Here is a 21,037-nt window from a genome sequence, read left to right as displayed (position 1 = left end):
GGGGGGATTTGCTGCATGGGTAACAGTCTATCCTCCATACCTTCTTTACCCAGGCTTTGCACACTGGAGAGGAACCACCATTCAGAACGCGATACCTTAGTCTTTCGAGACTGAAGGTTGCTAACTATATATAGTAGCTGAGCCTCTGGAGCTTTACCTTATTGGTGATTTCTTAGATTACAGGGGGTTATATCCTATTACAGTTAATCATGACTAAGTGCCACTGCAAACAGAGAGACACGTTAGTCCTAATCCTAATCCTGTACTCAGAAGTGTGTTAGATGGGGTTTACTCCTAGTAAAGTGCACATAGGAATTGCAGTCTTATTTCCATTAATTTCAGTGGCATTTCGGAATTTTGCAGTGCAATCCTATGTGCTGGAACAGGCAAACCAGGAGACTTGCACTGTATCCAGCACAAGATAGGGCTCCAAAGTGGCTCAGCTGAAATAAGGGGAAACTTTTCCCCTTACCCCTGGGTAAGCCACTGCAGCCCCTATGGGTCTCCTTGAACATGCCACTTCCTGAGGTGGCACAAGTTCGAGAAGAGTGGAGAGGTTGAAGCTGCACCGCACTGCTCGGGTATGGGGACTAGGATCTGGCATAACTGCTGGATCTGAGCCCTGCCTCCTGCTCCCCTCCCACTCACCCCTGGGTCTGCCCTCTGGCTGTCCAACCCCCCCCCCGCCCTGGAATACCTCCCTTGTGCCTCCTCCCCGCCCTTCCCAGAGCTTGTGCAGGCAAGCTTGGCTGACACAAGGCTCTGGGGAGGGTGGAGAGGAGGCCAAACTTGGCTGACACAAGGCACGCTCCCTATGTCAGTGTGGAGGCTGGATTCAGCCTCTGCGGGCCGGTGCACCTCTGTGTGCCAGCCCAGCCAACTCTTGACGAGGAACAAGGGACTTGTGCCAGCCTAAGGGAAAGTCAGGATTGCACCCTTAATGTTCTTGGATACATCCAGTATAGTGCTTAAACAGGTTCCAGTTTTCTGAAAACTCAGTATGCATTGCTAAGAATATATTCCTCTATGGTTATGTTGTTTAGTCTCCTGATTTTTTTAAATTGAAAATGGAATTGCTGGTGTTTTGATCTCCTATTAAGCCTTGTTAGTATTGTATTGGCAACCTTCAGTCTCGAAAGACTATGGTATCGCGCTCTGAAAGGTGGTTCTGGCACAGCGTCTAGTGTGGCTGAAAAGGCCAATCCGGGAGTGACAATCCCTTCCACACCGGGAGCAAGTGCAGTCTGTCCCTGGTCTGTCTCCCTGGCTATGGGCCTTCCTTCTTTGCCTCTTAGCCTCAGACTGTTGGCAAAGTGTCTCTTCAAACTGGGAAAGGCCATGCTGCACAGCCTGCCTCCAAGCGGGCCGCTCAGAGGCCAGGGTTTCCCACTTGTTGAGGTCCATCCCTAAGGCCTTCAGATCCCTCTTGCAGATGTCCTTGTATCGCAGCTGTGGTCTACCTGTAGGGCGCTTTCCTTGCACGAGTTCTCCATAGAGGAGATCCTTTGGGATCCGGCCATCATCCATTCTCACGACATGACCGAGCCAACGCAGGCGTCTCTGTTTCAGCAGTGAATACATGCTAGGGATTCCAGCATGTTCCAGGACTGTGTTGTTTGGAACTTTGTCCTGCCAGGTGATGCCGAGGATGCGTCGGAGGCAGCGCATGTGGAAAGCGCTCAGTTTCCTCTCCTGTTGTGAGCGAAGAGTCCATGACTCGCTGCAGTACAGAAGTGTACTCAGGACGCAAGCTCTGTAGACCTGGATCTTGGTATGTTCCGTCAGCTTCTTGTTGGACCAGACTCTCTTTGTGAGTCTGGAAAACGTGGTAGCTGCTTTACTGATGCGTTTGTTTAGCTCGGTATCGAGAGAAAGAGTTATTTTCTCAAATATGGGGTTATTTTGAGATTCATCAACATTCAGCAGTATCTACATGGAATGTATAGAAAACAGTCATTTACTAAATGCAACAGCTCCTGCTAAGGGAAATAAAATATGAAAAGTCATAAATTATGTGCTAGAGATAACATCTCAGAAATGTATAACACTACCCAACTCAAACATTCCGCATATCCCAAGTGTTCTTTGATGAGGGAGCTATTTGTCCTTCTGGGGCTGGCTCCTCATAAGACAGTTGCATTTTCTCTCAGAAGCACTTAAATTATATCCTGAGTCCTAAAGAGAGCATTCCCCATGGTTTTAAAGAACATGGAACAGAGGCCTATAGTCTAACCCTCCAGGTAGTTGAGTGCTTCCTGATACATTTTCAGCTCTTCACTTGAAACAATAGGAGCTAAGAGTTTGTTCAGTATCTCTCAAAAGGCACTCAAGCCTGCCAGGATGAGACCTTAACTACTGCAACCGTTGCACTGAATGGCTTAGGTAAGTGCAGACACACTTAGATAGGACCATTAGATGAAGTCATTGAACCATTAGGAAGCGGAGGGAAAAAAGTTACTATTTCTAATCTAAAAATGTTGTGGTTGAGGATATACACACAGAGTCATCCTTAGGGGAGGATTTCTTTCACACTTTCCAGGACTGCGTGCACTACTGTCTAGCATTTCACTTCTAGGAGAGTTTCAGTTTGTAATGTTTCACAGATATCGACACCATGCTGAGTGTCTTGGGTCATCTATTATTCACATGTGAGCAATTTTGCCAGGCTAAAAATGTGTTCTCCTTATTCGTACTTCTTTATTTCCCTTCTGCTGTTGAGGACCTCTTGCAGGTCTACTGTTACCACATTCTTAAGATTTTCCAACAAAATGATCTCCGGTACCCACACCTGCAGACTTTTCTTTCAAGATTCATACAAAAAGGCAAGCTACCTATTGAATTTCAAGAAAGCACCCCGGATTTTGAGCCTGTCCTATCAGGTTATTACAAACACTCACTCAGTTACTCTAAACCTGCCTTCCAGAAAAGATGATTTCATCTGTGGAAACTGTTGCACTATCTGCATGGCTAACAGCAAAAAGAAGAGTTGAGAGTGCATTCTTCTGCCACCAAGGAAGTAGCATAACTATTGTAGAAAGTAGCTGTCTGTAATTTGAGGAGCTTATATTCTGAAGATTTCTAAAGCAACAGTTTTCAGCCAGTGTGCTGCGGTGCATTGGTGTGCCATGAATGGTCTGCAGGTGTGCCACGAGAGTTTGGGGCAGGTCATTTATTAGTAGGGCCATTGGATGATGTGAACGCCCAACAGCAACATGGCGTGCCTTGTCAATAGTTAAAAAAAACTGATGGTGTCCCTTGACAAGTTTAGCGTCAGTGTGCCTTGAGATGGTTGAAAATCGCTGCTCTGGAGGGTAAAGCAAATCTGGCTATGGTGACACATGCCTTTGTTACATCAAGACTGGATTATTATAACATTCTTTAAGCCTAGACCTATAGGCATGTTGCACTGCCAGAACTTGTATACCAGCAGCATAGCCTGCGTTATGGTGGTCGCAAAACACAACCCATCAATCTGTGCATCTGTGTTCATGCTGCAAGCAGTGAGCTACTGCAACTGTGCATCGCTGGCCTCCAGAAAAGCCTTGGCACTGCAAGTTGGGTGGGGTGGTGTGCAGAACGGGGTGGTGTGCAGAACATGGTGGAGAACAGGGCAAGGAGTCGAGTGTTGAGCTGGGACGGGGTTGATATTGGTAGCACCAGTGTGACCAGTATCCTGTTCCCCTTCCTAGCCTTGATCCACCTTCCCAGACCCACCTTGCTACAGAAAAATAGCAGGATCAGAGGCTTACCCCCAGGCAAGTTTTGGATAGGATTGGGCTGTTGTCATGGTACTGCCCTTAAAAAGTGTTTGAGAACTTCAGTTTGTGCAAAAGCCAAATGGGTTATGAATTGTGTGTGTTTGGACTGTTTGTGTAATTAGGACACATTTCATCCTTGGTCCCAAAGTAGCACAGTGCCTTGGGTTTGCCCTATGTCTTTCTGCTTAAGTGATATTTTGTTATCCTTTGAAGTTTCTAGCATAGTTGTTTTTAAAAACCTAGCGCATGAACTTGTAGTACTTGTGGACAGATACTAACTTAATTAAATGCAGACAGGAAATAAATGCAAACCATGCAATTGTTATGTTTCAGAAATAGTGGAATGTTAGATTTTAATGGGTACATCATAATGATCAGTCTTTGTTATAGTGCTTTGGGAAGTAATTATCTATGCTTGAATGGCAACAGAAAATATACAGGCTAGGACTGGGAAAGAAGAGAGAACAAAGGTGAGAAGTGGAACAGTATCTTGAGATAGGAAAAGGAACAGGAAACGGTTCCCTCCATACCCTCCAACGGAATGTTGTTTCTGTATCTGTAACTTGATCCCGAACCAGCAATATGGTACAAATCTTTGTTGCTCTGTGCAGGTGGATCAGGCCAAGGAAGGGGTTTGGGATTTGGCATGTGCCACCGCTAATCCCATCCCCTCCCAGACCAGTTTTGCCCTATCTTCACTCTCCTCCTACCCTGTTCCAGCCCCACACAGGTCTTACTTTCTTCAGTAGGCCTCCTGACAACCCCTGACATGTGTGGGAAGGCACTGGCCTTCACGACGGCACGCTTGCTGCTTGTGCTTCCACAAAGCACTTTACGGCTGCTTTGTGGCAACCTGTACCAGCAGAATACGTGTTCCACCAGCACACCTTTGAGATAGGATTAGGCCTTTTGTCTTACTAAAGTATTTCACTGATTTCAGCTGTGTTTAATTATGACCATCTTTCTTTGTGTAGTGCTCATTCTCTGTAATTTGTTGCAAGATTTGGATCATGTGATTGGATTGATGGTTATTTCTAATTAATGTAGCCACATACAATAGGTATATAGCTTGTTGACAATTGTAGTTCATCAAAAATAAAACTGTGTTTGAAAATTTCTGCACTGGGTCTCATCCCATCCCATTCCCCTCCCCCATTTGCTCAACAATACTATTAAGAGCTGTAGCTTGTGCACTAATTGATAATTCCAGGAGTTGGTGTTACTTGGGATTGATCTGTGATTTGAATGACAGAAAGTCCTTAGCCTTGTCATGTGAATTTTTTTTAAATTGTCCTATTCATGTCTGTCTCCTTTATACTGGGCATTCATTAGACATATGAGGGGTTGTCATACTTCTCTTTTGCTTGTTAATGAATTTTAGAGATTCACTGTACAATATATAATCTCTTTCTGATGTTTCTTTAGAACTTTGCAATTTTTAGTCAACTATTTAATACTTGCTTTTGGGCACTTTTTGCTTGTTAAAGTTAAAAGTAAAGGCCATATGCTTATGAATTGTTGCACATAATTGATCACTATGCTACACGTACAGGCCCATTGTTATATTCCTATAAATATATCTCTGACCTTTGGGAGGGGTAGCTTGCCACCTCTCTTGTCTTTTCAGCAAGTCGGAAAGTAGACCAAGTAAAAGTAATAAGTAATTTCAGAATAAGTAAGCTTGCTTAATTTTTAATTTGCCACCATGAATCAGACCTTCAGTAAGCTCACTGTCACAGGGGCATGACATCAGTCTAGAAGCCATTTTGGAAATATGTGTTTATTTCTAATGATTTCTAATGATTCAAACTAGTAAAGCTACTTTAAAAAAAGAAAACACATGAATGAAAGTTATGTCATGATTGAAAGTGACATCATCAAGCAGGAAAATGTGTAACCATCCTAGGCCGCAATCCTACCCACCCTTACCCAGGGGTAAGTCCCATTGACTGTCATTGTTAAAAGAATATGCATAGTGGCTTGTTACAAGTACAGGTCTGTAACATTTCCCCAAATGCAGTCACATCCCATGGTAGCATCAAGTCTAATATTTTAAAAATAAAATATTGAAATGAATGGGGACCCACTTGAAATTGGCTTGTGACTCACCTAGTGGGTCCTGTCCTATCCTACTGACTACGCCAATTTGTCCTGCCCAAAAAATATCCCGTCTCCAAATGCCCGCTTTTTGGCTAATTAACACAGCAAGAACAGTAGCTGCAGTGTGCAAAGGAAATGAATAAAGAACTCCTTATCAGTTTGAGCAATTAATACAATTTATTGCTCCAAACACAGACACTCCCTGTAATTCCTCATGTCCAGAAGCTTTCCGCTCCCCAAAACTCGACTTAACTTAGTGGGTAAAGGTCTGAAGCCTCCAGTCCCCAAAGTACAGTCCAGTCTTCCCAGTTCAATCTTTCCCATAGTAGTCTACTGCAGTACAGTCCCTCCTCTGTGTCAGAGTCCTACAGCAGGGTCCTGGTAGTCCTCTCCTGTTTGTGTCCTTCCAGCAGAGTCCTAGCAATCCCTTTCACCCAGTGTATGGGTGTAGGTCCGTCCATGTTGATAGGTCTGGGCATCCCTTAGGTCTTTGTAATGTCCTGTAGGTCTGGGGTCTTGCGCCTTCTGAAGCTGCCCTTTATCCCTGTTTGTCCCATTATCCAAGATGCAGCTCAACTGTGAGCTGCGTTGTTAGTCCATGTCCATTCAAAGTCCCATCAAGGTCAAATGAAGCTCAGGTGTCCATCAGAGTCTCCAAAGGCCTTGATTGATTACAGCTGTGGAGCCAGCCCTGCCCTTCCCAAAGCTGTCAAACAGCTGTCAAAATATGGGAATCGCTGTCAACACCACATCATCCACTTGATGATCTTCAGATCTTCCATTACAGGTTCCGACCCACAGTTTGAGAAACACTGCTGTAGATTCATGTCTGGTAGTGCTGCTCTCTAACCAATATCTGAGTCTGGGCACAACTAATCTGATGTCAGTACTGAATTTTTCCTTATTCTTGCCTGCTTTACAGTCCTATCCTATCAACGCTTTCCTGGGAGTAAACCCCACTGACTTTTATGAGACTTACTTCTGAGTAGACATGCATAGGATTGGGCTCTTATTCACCTATTTTGGACCTTCCTGCCTTGTTGCTTAGAGTTCTCATTACCCTGAAGGGGCTGCTGGGTCATCCAGATGCAATCGCTGTTGTTGTTGATCACCTTCTTCCCAAAGTGAAAGTTACAAAGAACTTGGAGTCAAGCAAGCTCATTGGACTGTGTGAAGCATACCTGATTTCCCAGAGCAAGAAGGTCAGTGGTTAAGCTCCTTCCCCCCAGTATCCAATGCATGGGTAATGGCTTCAAGTTATAAAAAGTGGAATCGCACACATCCCTTTGCACATTTGTCATGATCTGGTGCCTGGAGCATCTGATTCTTCAACAGGGGCCGCCGCCGCCACCTTGTTTACCATGGTTAAGTGTGGGTGCAAGAATCATGTTCCTGGACCAGTGTATTTAGGGTAGAGAATGTACCCAGAAAAGTCATGTTAATGGTTTGTTTTATTTTCATTTTGCATTTTAGCATCATTGCCAGCTTTTGCTGACCTCCTGCAGATGGATTAATTGTGTCTTGCTCTTGACCATTGCATTTTTTCCCCTCCATTGTTCAGATGTCTTGGACAGGCATTAATCAACTTCTTGTGTTTTTGCCATTTTACCTGCCTGGTCTCAGTTTACTAGAGAGGGAGCTTTTTCTGCTCTGTCTTCCTAGGCTGCTACTGTCTGGCTTCTAAGGGGACCCCCAGGTATTTTGGGGTTATCTGGGAGGCTTCGTCAAGTCAACTTCCTTCTGCCGTATTTCTGGCTTTAGGGGGTGGCAGCAATAGCTTCCATTCCAGTTAAAACCAGTTGCAGGACAAGATGGAGTGGGTGTCAGTTGCTAGGTGCTAAACCCTGCACTCATCTGTCTAACTTCCAGACTGTCATACCAGGAATTCCTTGGTTATTTAAAATAGAAAGAATTGCACCTGTGCCTCTCTGATGTATGTTGGAGTGTATGCTTGAGTCATTCCACAAATTCAGCAAATAAATCTAAAGAATATGACAGGAATAAGGGCATTAGGAACAGTCAGCTAGGTCATACCAATTATTTTTAATAAGAGCTGGTGAGGGTTTCATAGCTTGTTTCTTCTTTAAATCCTACATGTCTGAGTCTTACATGTACAGTTCAAGGATTTCAGTTTGTTCACTTAATTGTGTCTCTTGGTGTTTTTTTTGCAAACAAGTTATTCCCCCCCCCCCGACATTAAATCCTTATTTGTATGACATTTTCCAAGTATTGGATGCCTTCGACATAAATTTCTGCAAATGATGTGTGGCAGCTATTGAAGAGAATTAGCTGTGGTTGCTGGGGAGTGAGAGAGCACTTTTGCCTGAATTGTTAAGAATATTTATATAGGTATAGCGCTTTTTAATTTCATAAACCCACTTCCTTTCATTTTGTGAAAGAGGCCACTTCAGTTATCAAAAGATGAAAAATGATATTCTCCTTCACTGTTACAAATATTGTTTCATGTCATTCCTAACCTAGAGGCAAAAGATACTCAAAGTGTTTGTTGAAGTATTGCTTCATCCACAGCTTCAGCAAAGATGGGATAAATGAAAGCTATTGAGCTTTTATAAAGAAAGAAGTTGAACTTTTAAAATGGCTAGGACTTCTGGTTATCAAAGGAGGACCTGTGTCCTAGGATTGTGAATTGTTTGTTGTGTTGTTTAAAAGTTAAAAAAGAATCTCCAGTTTGAGCATTGGAAGGTGGAATATAAGAAAGATACTGATGTTCAAATGGGACCTTCCAGTGTGTTTGTGTATGTGTGATTGTGAGGCTAAAGGGATACAAATAATGATGGTTTAGTTATTTCAGGTTTGTATGCAGAATATATCATCAGTTGCCTTCTCTTCTCTATATGAATTCTTCTCTCCATTTGAATACAGGTATGCTGTATTCAGGTCCTACTGCATTTGGAAGTATAGTGGGTGAGTACTCGAGATAGGGCTTTCTTGGTTGTGTCATCCTTCTGGAACAGCCTCCACAGCAGTTATTTATGCTGCCTTTTTCAGGTGAGCAGCAAGTGCAGTTTTATTTCAGTGAGCTTTTGAAGATGTACATTTGTAACCAGGGTTGGGATTATCACCATTACTTAGTTTTATCCTGGTGAAGTAATTGGTAGTTATTATTTGTATGAATTTTATTGTACTCTATTCTACGAATACCATAGAAAAACATAACTGCTTTCAGATTTATAGATCAGTTTGTTAGCATAAACGTGAAGCTTTAATTAAACATTCCAAGGTCAAGACCAACTACACGTGATGTTAATGACATAATTGTGAGCACACCAGAGCTATTTCTTTTTGTAAATTGCATGCACCTGTGGCAGTGGTGCTCAGACTTTTAGCACCAGGATCTGGAATGTTTTTAGAATGAGAATCTGTCAGGACCCACTGGAAGTGATGTCATGACCGTAAGTGACATTGTCAAGCAGGAACATTTTTAACAATCCTAGGCTACAAACCTACCCATACTTACCCAGGAGTAAGTCACATTGAGTATCATTGTTAAAATATCCGAGAGACTGCTGAGCCGCAGAAGCTGGGCAATTGCCCCGCGCTAGCCCAGCACCGGCCGTCACTGGGTTAGCACTGGTGGGAGCCTGGCGCTGAGGCTCGCAAACGTGCTTTATGGCACATTTGTGACAGTGCTCGGCAGCATGGAGCCGTACCGCTGAGCACAGGATTGGCCCCTGAGTAGGGCCAGCCTTAGGAACTGTGGGTCAAAACAGTGAGAAGAGACTGTACCAAGCTGGAAAAGGAGGGAGGGGAGGGTTAAAGCTGAGTGTGAACAAGACCCCCTGCAGCTACCATCTCCTCTCTAAAAACCAAACAGAGAGAATCTTGCAGTCTAAGAGCCCAATCCTATCCAATTTTCCAGTGCTGGTGCAGCCGTGCCAGTGGGGTATGTGCTGCATCCTGCAGTGGGGAGGCAGTCACAGAGGCCTCCTCAAGGTATGGGAACAATTGTTCCCTTACGTCGGGGCTGCTACACTGATGCTGAAAAGTTGGATAGGATTTGGCCCCAAATCTTATAATTATGATTAATGCCCTTCAGAACTTTAGGAGTCCTTTAGAGCCAACTCTATTTATTTTATTTTTCCTGCTCCTTTATTTGTTGTTTTGTATCCATAATGAAATCTACAATTTTTAGTTTAGTGCCTTAATTCTAAGGCACTTTTAGTCTAGTGCTTTCATGATTGAAAATTCTCTGAAGAGTTAGAACAATCACAGGCCAGAGTAGGAAGGGTAGCTTTGTTGTTCTACCTTTTGATATAAACGCTGTAAGACTTCATATGTCCTTGAAAATGTGTATTTTAGAATGAAGTGGTAGCTGTTGTAAAGGTAGGGTTGATAATGCAACTAGAAATGGGTTCAAGTATGTGTTGAAATGTTGGCTGTTTAGCAAATATATTAAATGTTTTGGTTGAAGCAGCTGTTGACTGCAGTGACTAATCCTGTGACAACTAAGGGCCCAATCCTATCCAATTTTCCTGTGCTGGTGCAGTTGTGCCAGTGGGGTGTGCACTACATCCTGTGGTGGAGGGGCAATCACTGGAGCCTTCTTAACGTATGGGAACATGTTATCCCTTACCTCAGGGCTGCATTGTGGCTACACTGAAGCTGAAAAGTTGAATAGGATTGGGCCCTAAGATGAAATGTGAGAACCGCTGAATTATCTCTGTAGCAGCACAATAAAATTGGCTAAAATTCATAGTAGAAAGTAGATTGCTTCATTTTAATTTGTAGAAGCAATCACAAGACTTGGGAAATATAGCCTTTTATCCGCTATCTAATTTCTACGTTGCCTAGCCCTGATTTCTTCATGCATTTTTAATATGAACTAAACAAAAAAAATAGTTTTTTTGTGTGAATCAAACTATTTCATAATACCCTGGTGAGCTTCCTCAGCAGGGATCACTCTATTTAATTGCAGGGGAAACTGCCTCAAAGCTGTTATTCTTTTACAGGATTTGTGGGTTAATGTGCAAAAGACTGACAGTCCAATCCTGAGCTGCCCAGGGCGCGAGGCTGTGGCAGCGCCGAAAATAGCTGCTGCCACATCCTGTGAGCTTTGGGCAGCCGCTGCCAGCTCCTTGGGAGAAGATGACTTTCGTCCTCTTGCCCTGGGTAAAGCGAGCAGCCCCGCAATGGAGCTACTCGATTCACTGCCAATGAAAAGGTCAGCAGTGAATCAAGAGCCTCCATGGAGGGTGGCGAGCCCAACACAGATGCTCTGGATCCGGTACCACCTCCCTCCCTCCCCACTCCCTACCCCGGCACACCTCCCGCCCTCTCCCCACCTCCCTGACATGCCTCCTCCCCACCCTTCACCTGCCCTCCCCCTGCCTCCCCCCACCCTGGAACGCCTCCTCCCCACCTCCCTCTACGCCCCCGCTTACCTCTCCCGTTTGGCAGTCTGCACAACTGCGGTTGGGTGCCTGCCCGGCAGCTGGGCTACCACCGGTGCTCGCCTGGCGGTAGGGCCCGCAATCATGCCTTACGGCATGTTTGCGACAGTGCGCGCTGGTGGTGAGCCAGCGCGCCGAGCCCAGGTTTGGCTTCATAGTAGTTTTTATAAAACCTTGCCCCAAAGGCAAACAACCTTGCCTTTTGCATACATTTGTATAGAACCTTAGGATCAGTCCAGAAGACCACCAAGTGTTAAATCTTCTATTGGGAATTGCCATATAACTTGTGACCCTGCACAATGCAAAAGCAGAAATAGTTCTTTAGCTCTTGGGAGTTATTCAAAACCCATCCAAGATGTGGCTGTCGCTCAGGTAAAACGCACACTGGAATGTTCAGGGCCCCAAGTTCAATCCGCAGCATCTCCAAGTATGTCTGGTAAAGACCCCTGGTGTTATATTGCTGGCAGTCAATATAGCCAGTGCTGCCACTTGATGGATTAGTGGCCTGACTTGGAATAATGCTGTTCTATGTTATTAAGATTAATTAATAACAGGGGCTTGGGTGCACTTACCAGAGCCTCCTGCAGCCTCCCTGTGCGAGCGTCTGCAGGGCTCACCAATGCTTCAAAAGTGAAAGTGGGGTGATTGTGCTTCACTTCTGGTTTAGTGGAAGTGGAGTGCGATCGCTCTAATTTCACTTTTCAAGAATCGGGAGCCCTGCAGACACTTGCGCAGGGCTCCCTGCACCCCCGGGAGGCTGCAGGAGGCTCAGGTAAGTGCACCCAAGCCCCTGTAGCCTCCTGAGTGGCTTGACTCTGGGGATCTGCCGCTGCCCCCTCCCTGCCTCCTGGCTGCCCCGCCCCTTAAGGGGGCAGAGGACAGGGCCCACAGGATGGGGCATCGCGATGCCCCAGTTTGAAAAGCCTTGCTATATGCATTTTCCTGGGAATAAGGAATCATTGAACACGTTACTTCTGAGTAGACATACATAGGTTTGCAATATAAGAGAAGTACTTGTTTTCTGAACACCTGCCAGTGCAGTTCAAGAGAGTTTTAGTGCTTGTGGTGCAGAGAGTTTTAAGAAAGGAGAGAAAGGAAAATAAAACTTTTTAAAGAATGTTCCACTCTCTTCTGACCTTTACTAATGTTGGTTGGTTGGCAACCTTCAGTCTCGAAAGACTATGGTATAAGCCTACAGCACCCAGTATTCCCAGGTGGTCTCCCATCCAAGTACTAACCACGCCTGACCCTGCTTAGCTTCCAAGATCAGACGAGATTGGGCATGTGCAGGGTAACAGAACTGTTTTGACTGCCATTCCTGAATCTGGCCATTTCATTGATGGGGAGGGCAGGGGGATATCAGGCTTTTGGAGAGTTGGAAAGGGTAGAGTAGTCCTTTTCTTCCCTCCTGAAACACTCTTGTATAGTGCAAAGATGGAATTGATGAAGCTTTGGTAATTCTCCAACCCTAACCCCTCACTTTGGGATCTTTACTATATAGTGTTAAGGTCACTGGTTCTCACAGTGAAGGAAAAATGCAGACACAGTAGTTTCCACCACAGTCTATTTACAAATACGTACTGATATGTACAGCAGCAAAAAGTCCACAGCAATCTCTCAGCAATGTAGTTCATTTCAAATGATACAGAGCAGAGTGAAGAAGAAGAAGCCAGAAGCTACATCCTGGTCCTCCACCTTTACCTTTATATTTCAGTTAGCCAATCAGATTTAACATTACATCATTGTATTGCATTGTATTGCACCAGTTTTTGATGACTCAGCATGACTTAGCACTTTTAGCTTGGTTACAGACACCAGTTAGAATGACGTTTAGTGCCCTGTAAATTCTGCTTCCATATCCTGGCATATTGTCTAGCAGTTTATTTGAAAATTCTTCCCAAGAGAGGAAATTATTTACCATTAACGTACAAAAAAACAATACATTAAAATACAGATTAAAAACAAACAATATAAAATACACAACATTCAGCAATAAAATGCACAGTAAAATCATTAATTTGTAAAAGCAGCCATTATAAGGCCTTGAAGGCTTTCCTAAATAAAAAAGTCTTCAGGCCCTGCCGGAAAGTTAATAACAAGGAAGCTGTCGTCAGTTCAAAGAGGAGGGAATTCCATAATGCAGGTGCCACCACTGAGAAGGCCCTGTTTCTGGCTGCCATGCCCTTCACCTCTCTCAATGGCAGCACAATCAAAAGGGCCCTGATGGTCTCTGATGACCTCAGAGAATGGACCGGACTATACAGAAGAAGGCAGTCTCTCAAATACATTGGGCTTAGGGCCCAAGCCGTTTAGGGCTTTAAAGGTCAAAACCAGCACCTTGAATTCAAAGTGAACCAGAAACGAACCAGGCTGAATTGAAGGTGCTGAGGAAATATATGTTTCCTCAGAAGGATAGTTTCCTGAAGTTTTATGAATACACTCCTGTTTCTATATGATGGGCTATACAAGATGCTTGCTGAAGGGTGGTGGTGATTGTGGGGAGTTACTAGAAGACAGATTACATATGATATTAACAGATCACCCCTGCTAATTGGATAAGAGGCACTTTTTCAAGTGGGTGCTCCTCTTTTTAGCAGGGGGAGAGTAACTGGCCCACCTCACCCCAGCAGTGTCTTTTCTAGTGGCTGTCTGCTGGTGTTCTTTTTGCATCTTTTTAGATGGTGAGCCCTTTTGGGACAGGGAACCATTAGTTATTTGATTTTTCTCTGTAAAACGCTATGTGAACTTTTAGTTGAAAAGAGGTATATAAATACTGTTAATAATAATAATAATAATAATAATAATAATAATAATAATAATAATAATAATATTGATGTTAAGTTTGGGAGATGTGCAGAAGCTTATGAGAAGGGATTGTTCAAAAATGAATGGTTTATTATCCCTAGAAGGAGAGTGGCATGCATTAATTAACTATGGTAGCTTCTATAAAGCTACCATAGCTTGAGCAAGGAAGTGAAAGAGGCAGGGATGTTGGACAAAAGTCACTTTTTGGCATTCTTGATATCTAGGGAAAGGAAAGCTAAATGTTTTAGCATTTAGCTAAATGCTAAATTTTTGCAAAGCTGATTTCTGTGAGCTCAGAAAAAGTTAGTTCTAGCTCTGGGATAAATCTTGTTTAAAGGAGAAAACAGTTCAACAGGGATGGGATATTTTGAAAAATGAGATACTGAAGACAAAAGTGCAAAGTTTTCATGAGAAGAGAAATTGGGAGATGTCTATGAAAAGCAGCCTGGCTGCACAAAGAGTTTTCTGAAAAGTAAGAGGAACATGTGCAACAAGTGGAAGGAGGAACAGGTGACAAAGGGTCAGTATACAAGTGTAAACTGTATCTGCAGGGATGATGTCAGGAAGAATAACAGCCCAATCTTAAACCAAATTTCCAGTGCCAGTGCAGCCCTGAGGTAAGGGAACCTTGAGAAGGCCTCTGTGTCTGCCCCTAGAATGCAGCAGGTGGCCTGTTGGCACAGCTGCTGGAAAGGTGGATAGGATTGGGCTGTTAAACACAATGAACACAGAGGCTGGTGTGGGATGCCAAAAGCAATGAAAAAAAATTCAGTCAGAGGCTGGATCAAGGATGCTACAGTTGTCTTCACTGAGCTTGAGTACTGAGCTAGATTCTAACACTGAGTTGGACTCACTAGATGATCACTATCTTCCAACTCAAAGGTACCTTCCAACTCTAACATTCTATGATTCTATCAACACTGATCAAAGTTAAGACTTCTGAATAATGTCTTGACAGTATAGGTGTGCCCTGGTATCCATGCGGGTTCCATTCCAGAACTCCCCTGCTGTTGACTGAAACTGTGGAAACCGGTGAATAGCTCCCCACCCTCTGCTCCGCTTGCCTCCAAAGGATCCTTTGAGCCCAGCAGAGGCTGTGAACATCCGTCTGCAGGGTTCAGACTGACCCCTGGAATAAAAAAAGTCACTCCAGGTTTTTTTTTTGTAAAACTGGAAGTGACATTTTTAATGCCTTGTAAGTCATTATGAAGCCCTCAGGGACTTTCCTTGGCCTCCAGATGCCTTATAAGACATGAAAAATATCACTTTTGGTTTTACAAAAAAACAACCCAGAAGTGACTTTTTTCATTCTAGGGCACAGTCTCAGCTCAGACTGCTGGGATCAGATGACCCTCTGGAGACGAGGGGAAATGAGCTGGAGGGGGCGTGTGCCGGAGACTTGTGTGTGTGAGGGGGCGCAGAATCTAATCCGCGGATAAGTGGATCCACGGATATGGGATCCATGGATACAGTGGCTGTCCTGTAGTATGTTAACTATAAATGCAGTTGACACTCATAGTACTCTGATAACATGCTATATAGTGAGAAATTGCTCTCTGATATGTATGCCTTTTAATAGGTCAGCATTATTAAGGGGGAGAAGGAAGGTCAGGCTAAATCATTGGAGTCTTTTTTCAGGCTAAATCATTGGAGTCTTTTTTCTAGCCAAGAAGGCAACTGGCAGGATGCCAGAGAGTAAAAATAAAGCAACCAGCAAATATTGAAATACAAATTTTATATATTTATGGTTTATTTATTCTGTAGCCTTTGTTATACTTTCAGTCCTTTGGTATTGATGAAAGTATTTTAATTCTGCACTTTTGTTATTTTTTTTAATAAAATGATTTTGCATCTAATGAAATGAACCCCCCCCCCCAAGTATGCAAAGTTGATTTGATATTCATATCTTTGTGATCTCTTGGACTGAGATTTCTGCAAACAGAAAATATAATTTATTTCACATGGCTTATTTCATGTGCTGTGTTGGAAAATGATATACGGTGAGTAAATTTTAAGCAACAGGAAAGGAAGCTTTTCAGGAAAGATTTAAAGAGAGAAATTGACTCAGTAGCACCGGGCTGGGAGTATTGAATTTCAAATGAGCCAAGAGTAGGAGAAAGAAGAGGACTTTCCTGAGTTGGGAAAAATTATGAGAAATTTACAGAATTGAACAAACAGAGGAGAGAGGGAAAGAGAGAGAGCTAAAAAAAGATAATGTAAAACAAAGCATCTTCCATGAAGAAGGAGAATTGCTTGCTCAGTATTTGTAAGCACATGTCCCAAGGTTTTTAATGTATAATAAGAAAGGAATAACAGTAACAGTTTGAATGCAAGTAGAATGTTTTGTTCCACAATATTTACCACTTCTGTCTAATTTTAGAGCTGAATTTTTCGTGCAAGTCCTACCTTCCTAGTATTGTAACATGGTGAGGGATGTCTTACAAAAATGAACAATAAATCATGCATGATAACACAGGCCAACACACGTTTTGCTTCCTTAAACGTTACACCAATTCCGTGTATATTTGGGGTGCCGATTCAAAAAATGGCATCCGTTTCGCCCTGTCATGTCTAGTTTTGGAGATACGGCATAGCCTCTTTAGTGAATGGTTCAAGCAGCTTCCTCACGAGGAAGCTTTCATTTTCTGATGCTTGGGGAACTCTGCAGAGGGTCGTGCAGGGCTCTCCACATCCCTGGGAGACTGTTGCAGGGACTGGTAAGTACATGCCAGCCCCTGCGCCCCCCTTAATGACACGATCCTGGGGAGCGCATCATTGCCTTCCCCCTGCCCCTGCTGCCTTTCCTGCTCCCCTGCACACACTTACAGTGGTTCTTGAACTCCCTGGGAGTTTGAGGACCGCTGCTATAAGTGTTTGAAGGGGTGATGGCACTGCAGCGATTGTGTCACTGCTACAACCAAGGGGCTTCATAACATACCTGGGGGGTAGTGTTGACCATCTGGAGGGTGTGGGGAGGGGCTTGCAGCCCTCCCCACTGCGCCTAACAGTTCATGTCTCCAATAACAACCGACTTCCAATTGGAAGTGCAAACCAGAAGTGGATTGTGAGGTGGGTTGAGATACGAGCTGTTTGGCGCAGCGGGAAGGCCCACAGAGGGGACTGTGAGCCCCCCACACCCTCCAGATGGCCAGCCTTTACCTTTAATTCCTAAATGGCTTGGTATGGAGTACCTAAAGAAGTGCCTTCTCACCTATGAGCATACCCATTCATTATGATCTGCTTCAGTTCTCTTACCAGTTGACATGTGGCTTGAGTAAGGATGGAAACAGCAGAAGATATACCTATGGGGGCAGTGTCAGTGGCTCTTGCCCTGCTGAGGTGGCAAGGGGAATTTGTGATGTCTTAAAATATTAATAAACATGAATATTCATGTTCTGTAATGGGCAGCTGCATAGTTTGCATACAATTTCTCCTTTTTCTTTCTAGAATTTGAATTATATTTGAATATCATGTCAGAAGGAGTCAGGAAATAGGATTCTCTTTCTGTTGAGAAGAAAGCCTATGGGTGGTACAGAATATCACAACTAGATTGATGTTATACAGTGTTAAAATGGTAGGCAGCCTTAAGCAGTGTTCACAGATCAGTCCTAGAAACTTTGAAGATGCTTCAAAGCTAATAGTGTGGTGGGTGGTGGCATCTCATAAGAATCTGGCAGAAAATGAAGATCTTGCAGACAATTTAGAAAAAAAAATACTTATCTTTTACAGTTTTGCTTGTGTTTGAGCTCAGAGTGCTTAAGCTGCTTATATGCAAGTTAACAGAAGTGCTGCTGCTTAACCAAAACTTTAGGAAGTAAATTAAATGGTGCCCTTTAAAAAATTTCACTTGCAAATGTTTAGTTGAAGGTAACTGAGTTGTGGAAACATCAATCCCTTTGAAAACTCACCCTCCCATAACCAAAAGCTGTGATCCCTCAGGGAGTCTCTTAATGCACTAGTGTCTTTTACTCTAACTTGCAAAAACACTGGAAGCATTGAGGTTTCCTTGAAAATACAGCACTAACAGCTTTGTTTACGAGTTCAAATCTGTCACTGGAACACATTCATTTGGGTTTGGTGAGAGCTATTTTTCCCCATTTGCAAAGTTAGCCCTGGGAATTGTTCTCTTGAAATTTTAACAAAGCATTAATGTAACTGTACATAATAGATTATCTCTTAATTCAAAAGATCATTTTTTCTAAATGTTATAATTTGAAAACAATTGAGTTAATAATGATGTCTTATATTGGTTCCGTCCCTGACACATTAACTGCTCATTATGTCTTCGAACTGTGTATTGATCCATCTTATTATGCCTGCATCTTCCATTCTAAAGCAGGGAGAAAAAGCTTATCAATTGCACCCATGAGCCTGAATTTATTGGAAGAGTTAAATGACATTTAATGCACTGTATCTGGGAAATACTGCCAGCAGACAAGCCTATTATTATCTTAATGGAGTTTTTGAATTGTACTCCACTAAGCTCAGCAGTATCTTCTAAAGAATTTTCAAACTCATCAGCAGTTAAATATCGTCTGAATTGTGTGTATTCCTGATTTGTTTACTTAATAGGCATACAGATTCAGACAGTGTTTTCCCTTTTCTTCCAACTCTGCTTTAAGATAGTCGTAAACAATCCATTCAGTAAATATAGCACTAGGATATGGATTCATGTTTTGCCAGAATTTGACCGGGGAGGGGAGGTAGAATGTGCACAAGCAGTCAAAGAACTTGGGGAATGGTAGAACAATTGCGGTATATTAAAGAAAGAGGCAGGCTGGAAATGATTCTAAAACACAATGAAAGATGACATTCAGTAACATTTTGATCAGGAGTAACTGCTTGCTCCCTACTTTTGTTGACAGATCAAAGCTAATTTGAAAGATGTTTTGAAATATTCCCTTGATGCTCAATTTGTAAGTGATCACTTGCAGTAATTGAGAACTGACCTCCTTGGAATTCTAGACATTTAAAAGCCACAGGCAGATTTAGGGATGGTTTTTCAAAACTCTCCTCATCTGAATTTCTTCCTGAATTTGGGGGGCTTGAATTAAACAGTCTCGTTCCCAAATAGAAAGCACTTCATTGGGAATCCTACTGTTTTATACCTGACTTTTTGTGCAGAGTTCTCTCGTGTTAGATTTGCCACAACTTTTGATCATTTAGTCTCTTCTTATCTTCCTCCCCTCTTCATTACTCATGTGCATATACACATTGAAAGAACACTTGTATTCTTATTTCTAGGTCTAGCACCTGCTGCTGCTGGATCTAGTTGTTGTGATTAGTATTCATGAAAAACCTGTCTGTCATGAATTTATCCAGTTCCCTTTTGAAGACATCCAAGCTAGTGACCATCATTGTATCTTATGGCAACAAATTTCAGAGACCATGTATTGTATGAAGGAGTATTTCCATTTTCTGTCAAACCAAAATCTCAAACCAATCAATTTCATTGGATAACCTCAGGTCCTAGCATTGTGAGAGACTTCTCTATCTTTAAACATTATGCATAATTTTATAAGTGTTGTGGCCAATCCTATACTTACTGGCTGATGTTCTAGTGCAGGGGTGCCCAAACCCCGGCCAAGGAGCCACTTGCGGCCCTTGAGGACTCCTAATCCAGCCTGCAGGGAGCCCCCAGTCTCCAATGAGCCTCTGGCCCTCTGGAGACTTGCTGGAGCCTGCGCTGGCCCGATGCAACTGCTCTCAGCATGAGAGCAACTGTTCAATCTCTCGTGTGAGCTGTGGGATGAGGGCTCCCTCCACTGCTTGCGGTTTCACGTCTGTGATACAGTCGTGGCAGTGAAGTGCAAGGCCTTTTGAGCTATTGCAAGACATTCATTAATTCATATAAGTTCCATCTCTAATATATTCATTTATGTAAATTTATTCAAATTTGAAATGTAAATTAATTCTTTTTTTTTTTCTGGCCCCCATGTCAGAGAGATGATTTGACCCTCCTACCAAAAAGTTTGGACACCCTTGTTCTAGTGTCTCTTCTGCTGGTGCTGACATGGTGATACATGAAGCAACCTGCTCAGATCCATGGAGACAAAACTCTAGCAATAATCCAGTTTCAGATTGGGCACTTGGATTGAAATTCCACTGCAGGCTGCCCACACTGTCAACACTCCTACACAGTTTGAGTACGCCTGCCCCCTCCTGGTAAATTAAAAAGACTTCCAGACACCCATAGACCAAACTCCAGAATTGTACTTCCGCCATGGCCTCCAGCAGGTACAAATCAATACATTTCAGTGCACCTAAAACCAGGTCTCCATGAGATAATAATAACCACTTCCATTGGGGGGAGGGAGCTACTTTTAGGGAATTGGATCTTTGCCATCATGTCAGCCCAAAGTGGTGACTCTCATTAGATCTCCTCCTGCTTGCAAGTCAGTACAAGGATGAACTGCACCTCCCTTTGGAAGGAACTGAAAAGTCTGAAGTCCCTTGATGGAGCAGAGCTTGTTACTGGGCAGTGACTGAGCTGCACAAAATGATTTGGAGAGGCAAATGTCTTAGGATGACTTCCTTTTCTTTCTCTCTCTACCTAAGAGTCAAAAAAGAAGAAAGGTGAAACCTCCAAACGAATGATTTATTGGTACATATAAATTAACCAAACTCCTATATCCCCTGACATTCTTGATACATAGTTATCCTATCACTATTACAAGAATTGGTGATGGCCACTAGCTTATATATTTAAAAGTGTATATGCTATCAGTGTCCTAAATTCTGTGTAGAATTTAAAAAAGTGTTTCTAGCAATTCTATTTATTTTTCCCATTTGATGTGATAAGAGTTGGTAAAGACTTAAATCACATCCATGAGAAAGAGCATATGACCACATGAATTTGACCAATGAGATAAATCAGGTAGTTCATTAATTTTTAAGCTCCTTCCAGTTAATGGCTGGTTTGGCTATTGGACCGTGTCAGGATGGGTGGCTCAAAAAAGCTAT

The 21,037-nt window shown here is 43.0% G+C and overlaps 1 protein-coding gene and 1 pseudogene across 1 annotated transcript in view; one reads left to right on the top strand and one right to left on the bottom strand.

Moving 5' to 3' along the window:
• The window catches only part of NKAIN3 (sodium/potassium transporting ATPase interacting 3), a 253,632-nt gene that overhangs the window by 24,650 nt on the left and 207,945 nt on the right, over positions 1-21,037 (top strand). The gene's annotated exons all lie outside the window — the stretch shown is intronic.
• On the bottom strand, positions 12,459-12,577 carry LOC136650045 (5S ribosomal RNA; annotated as a pseudogene).

This window comes from Tiliqua scincoides, chromosome 4 (genome assembly GCF_035046505.1).
Source record: "Tiliqua scincoides isolate rTilSci1 chromosome 4, rTilSci1.hap2, whole genome shotgun sequence".
NCBI lineage: Eukaryota > Metazoa > Chordata > Lepidosauria > Squamata > Scincidae > Tiliqua > Tiliqua scincoides.
The sequence above is the reverse complement of the archived record's forward strand: the minus strand, read 5'-3'. Positions and strand labels throughout refer to the sequence as shown.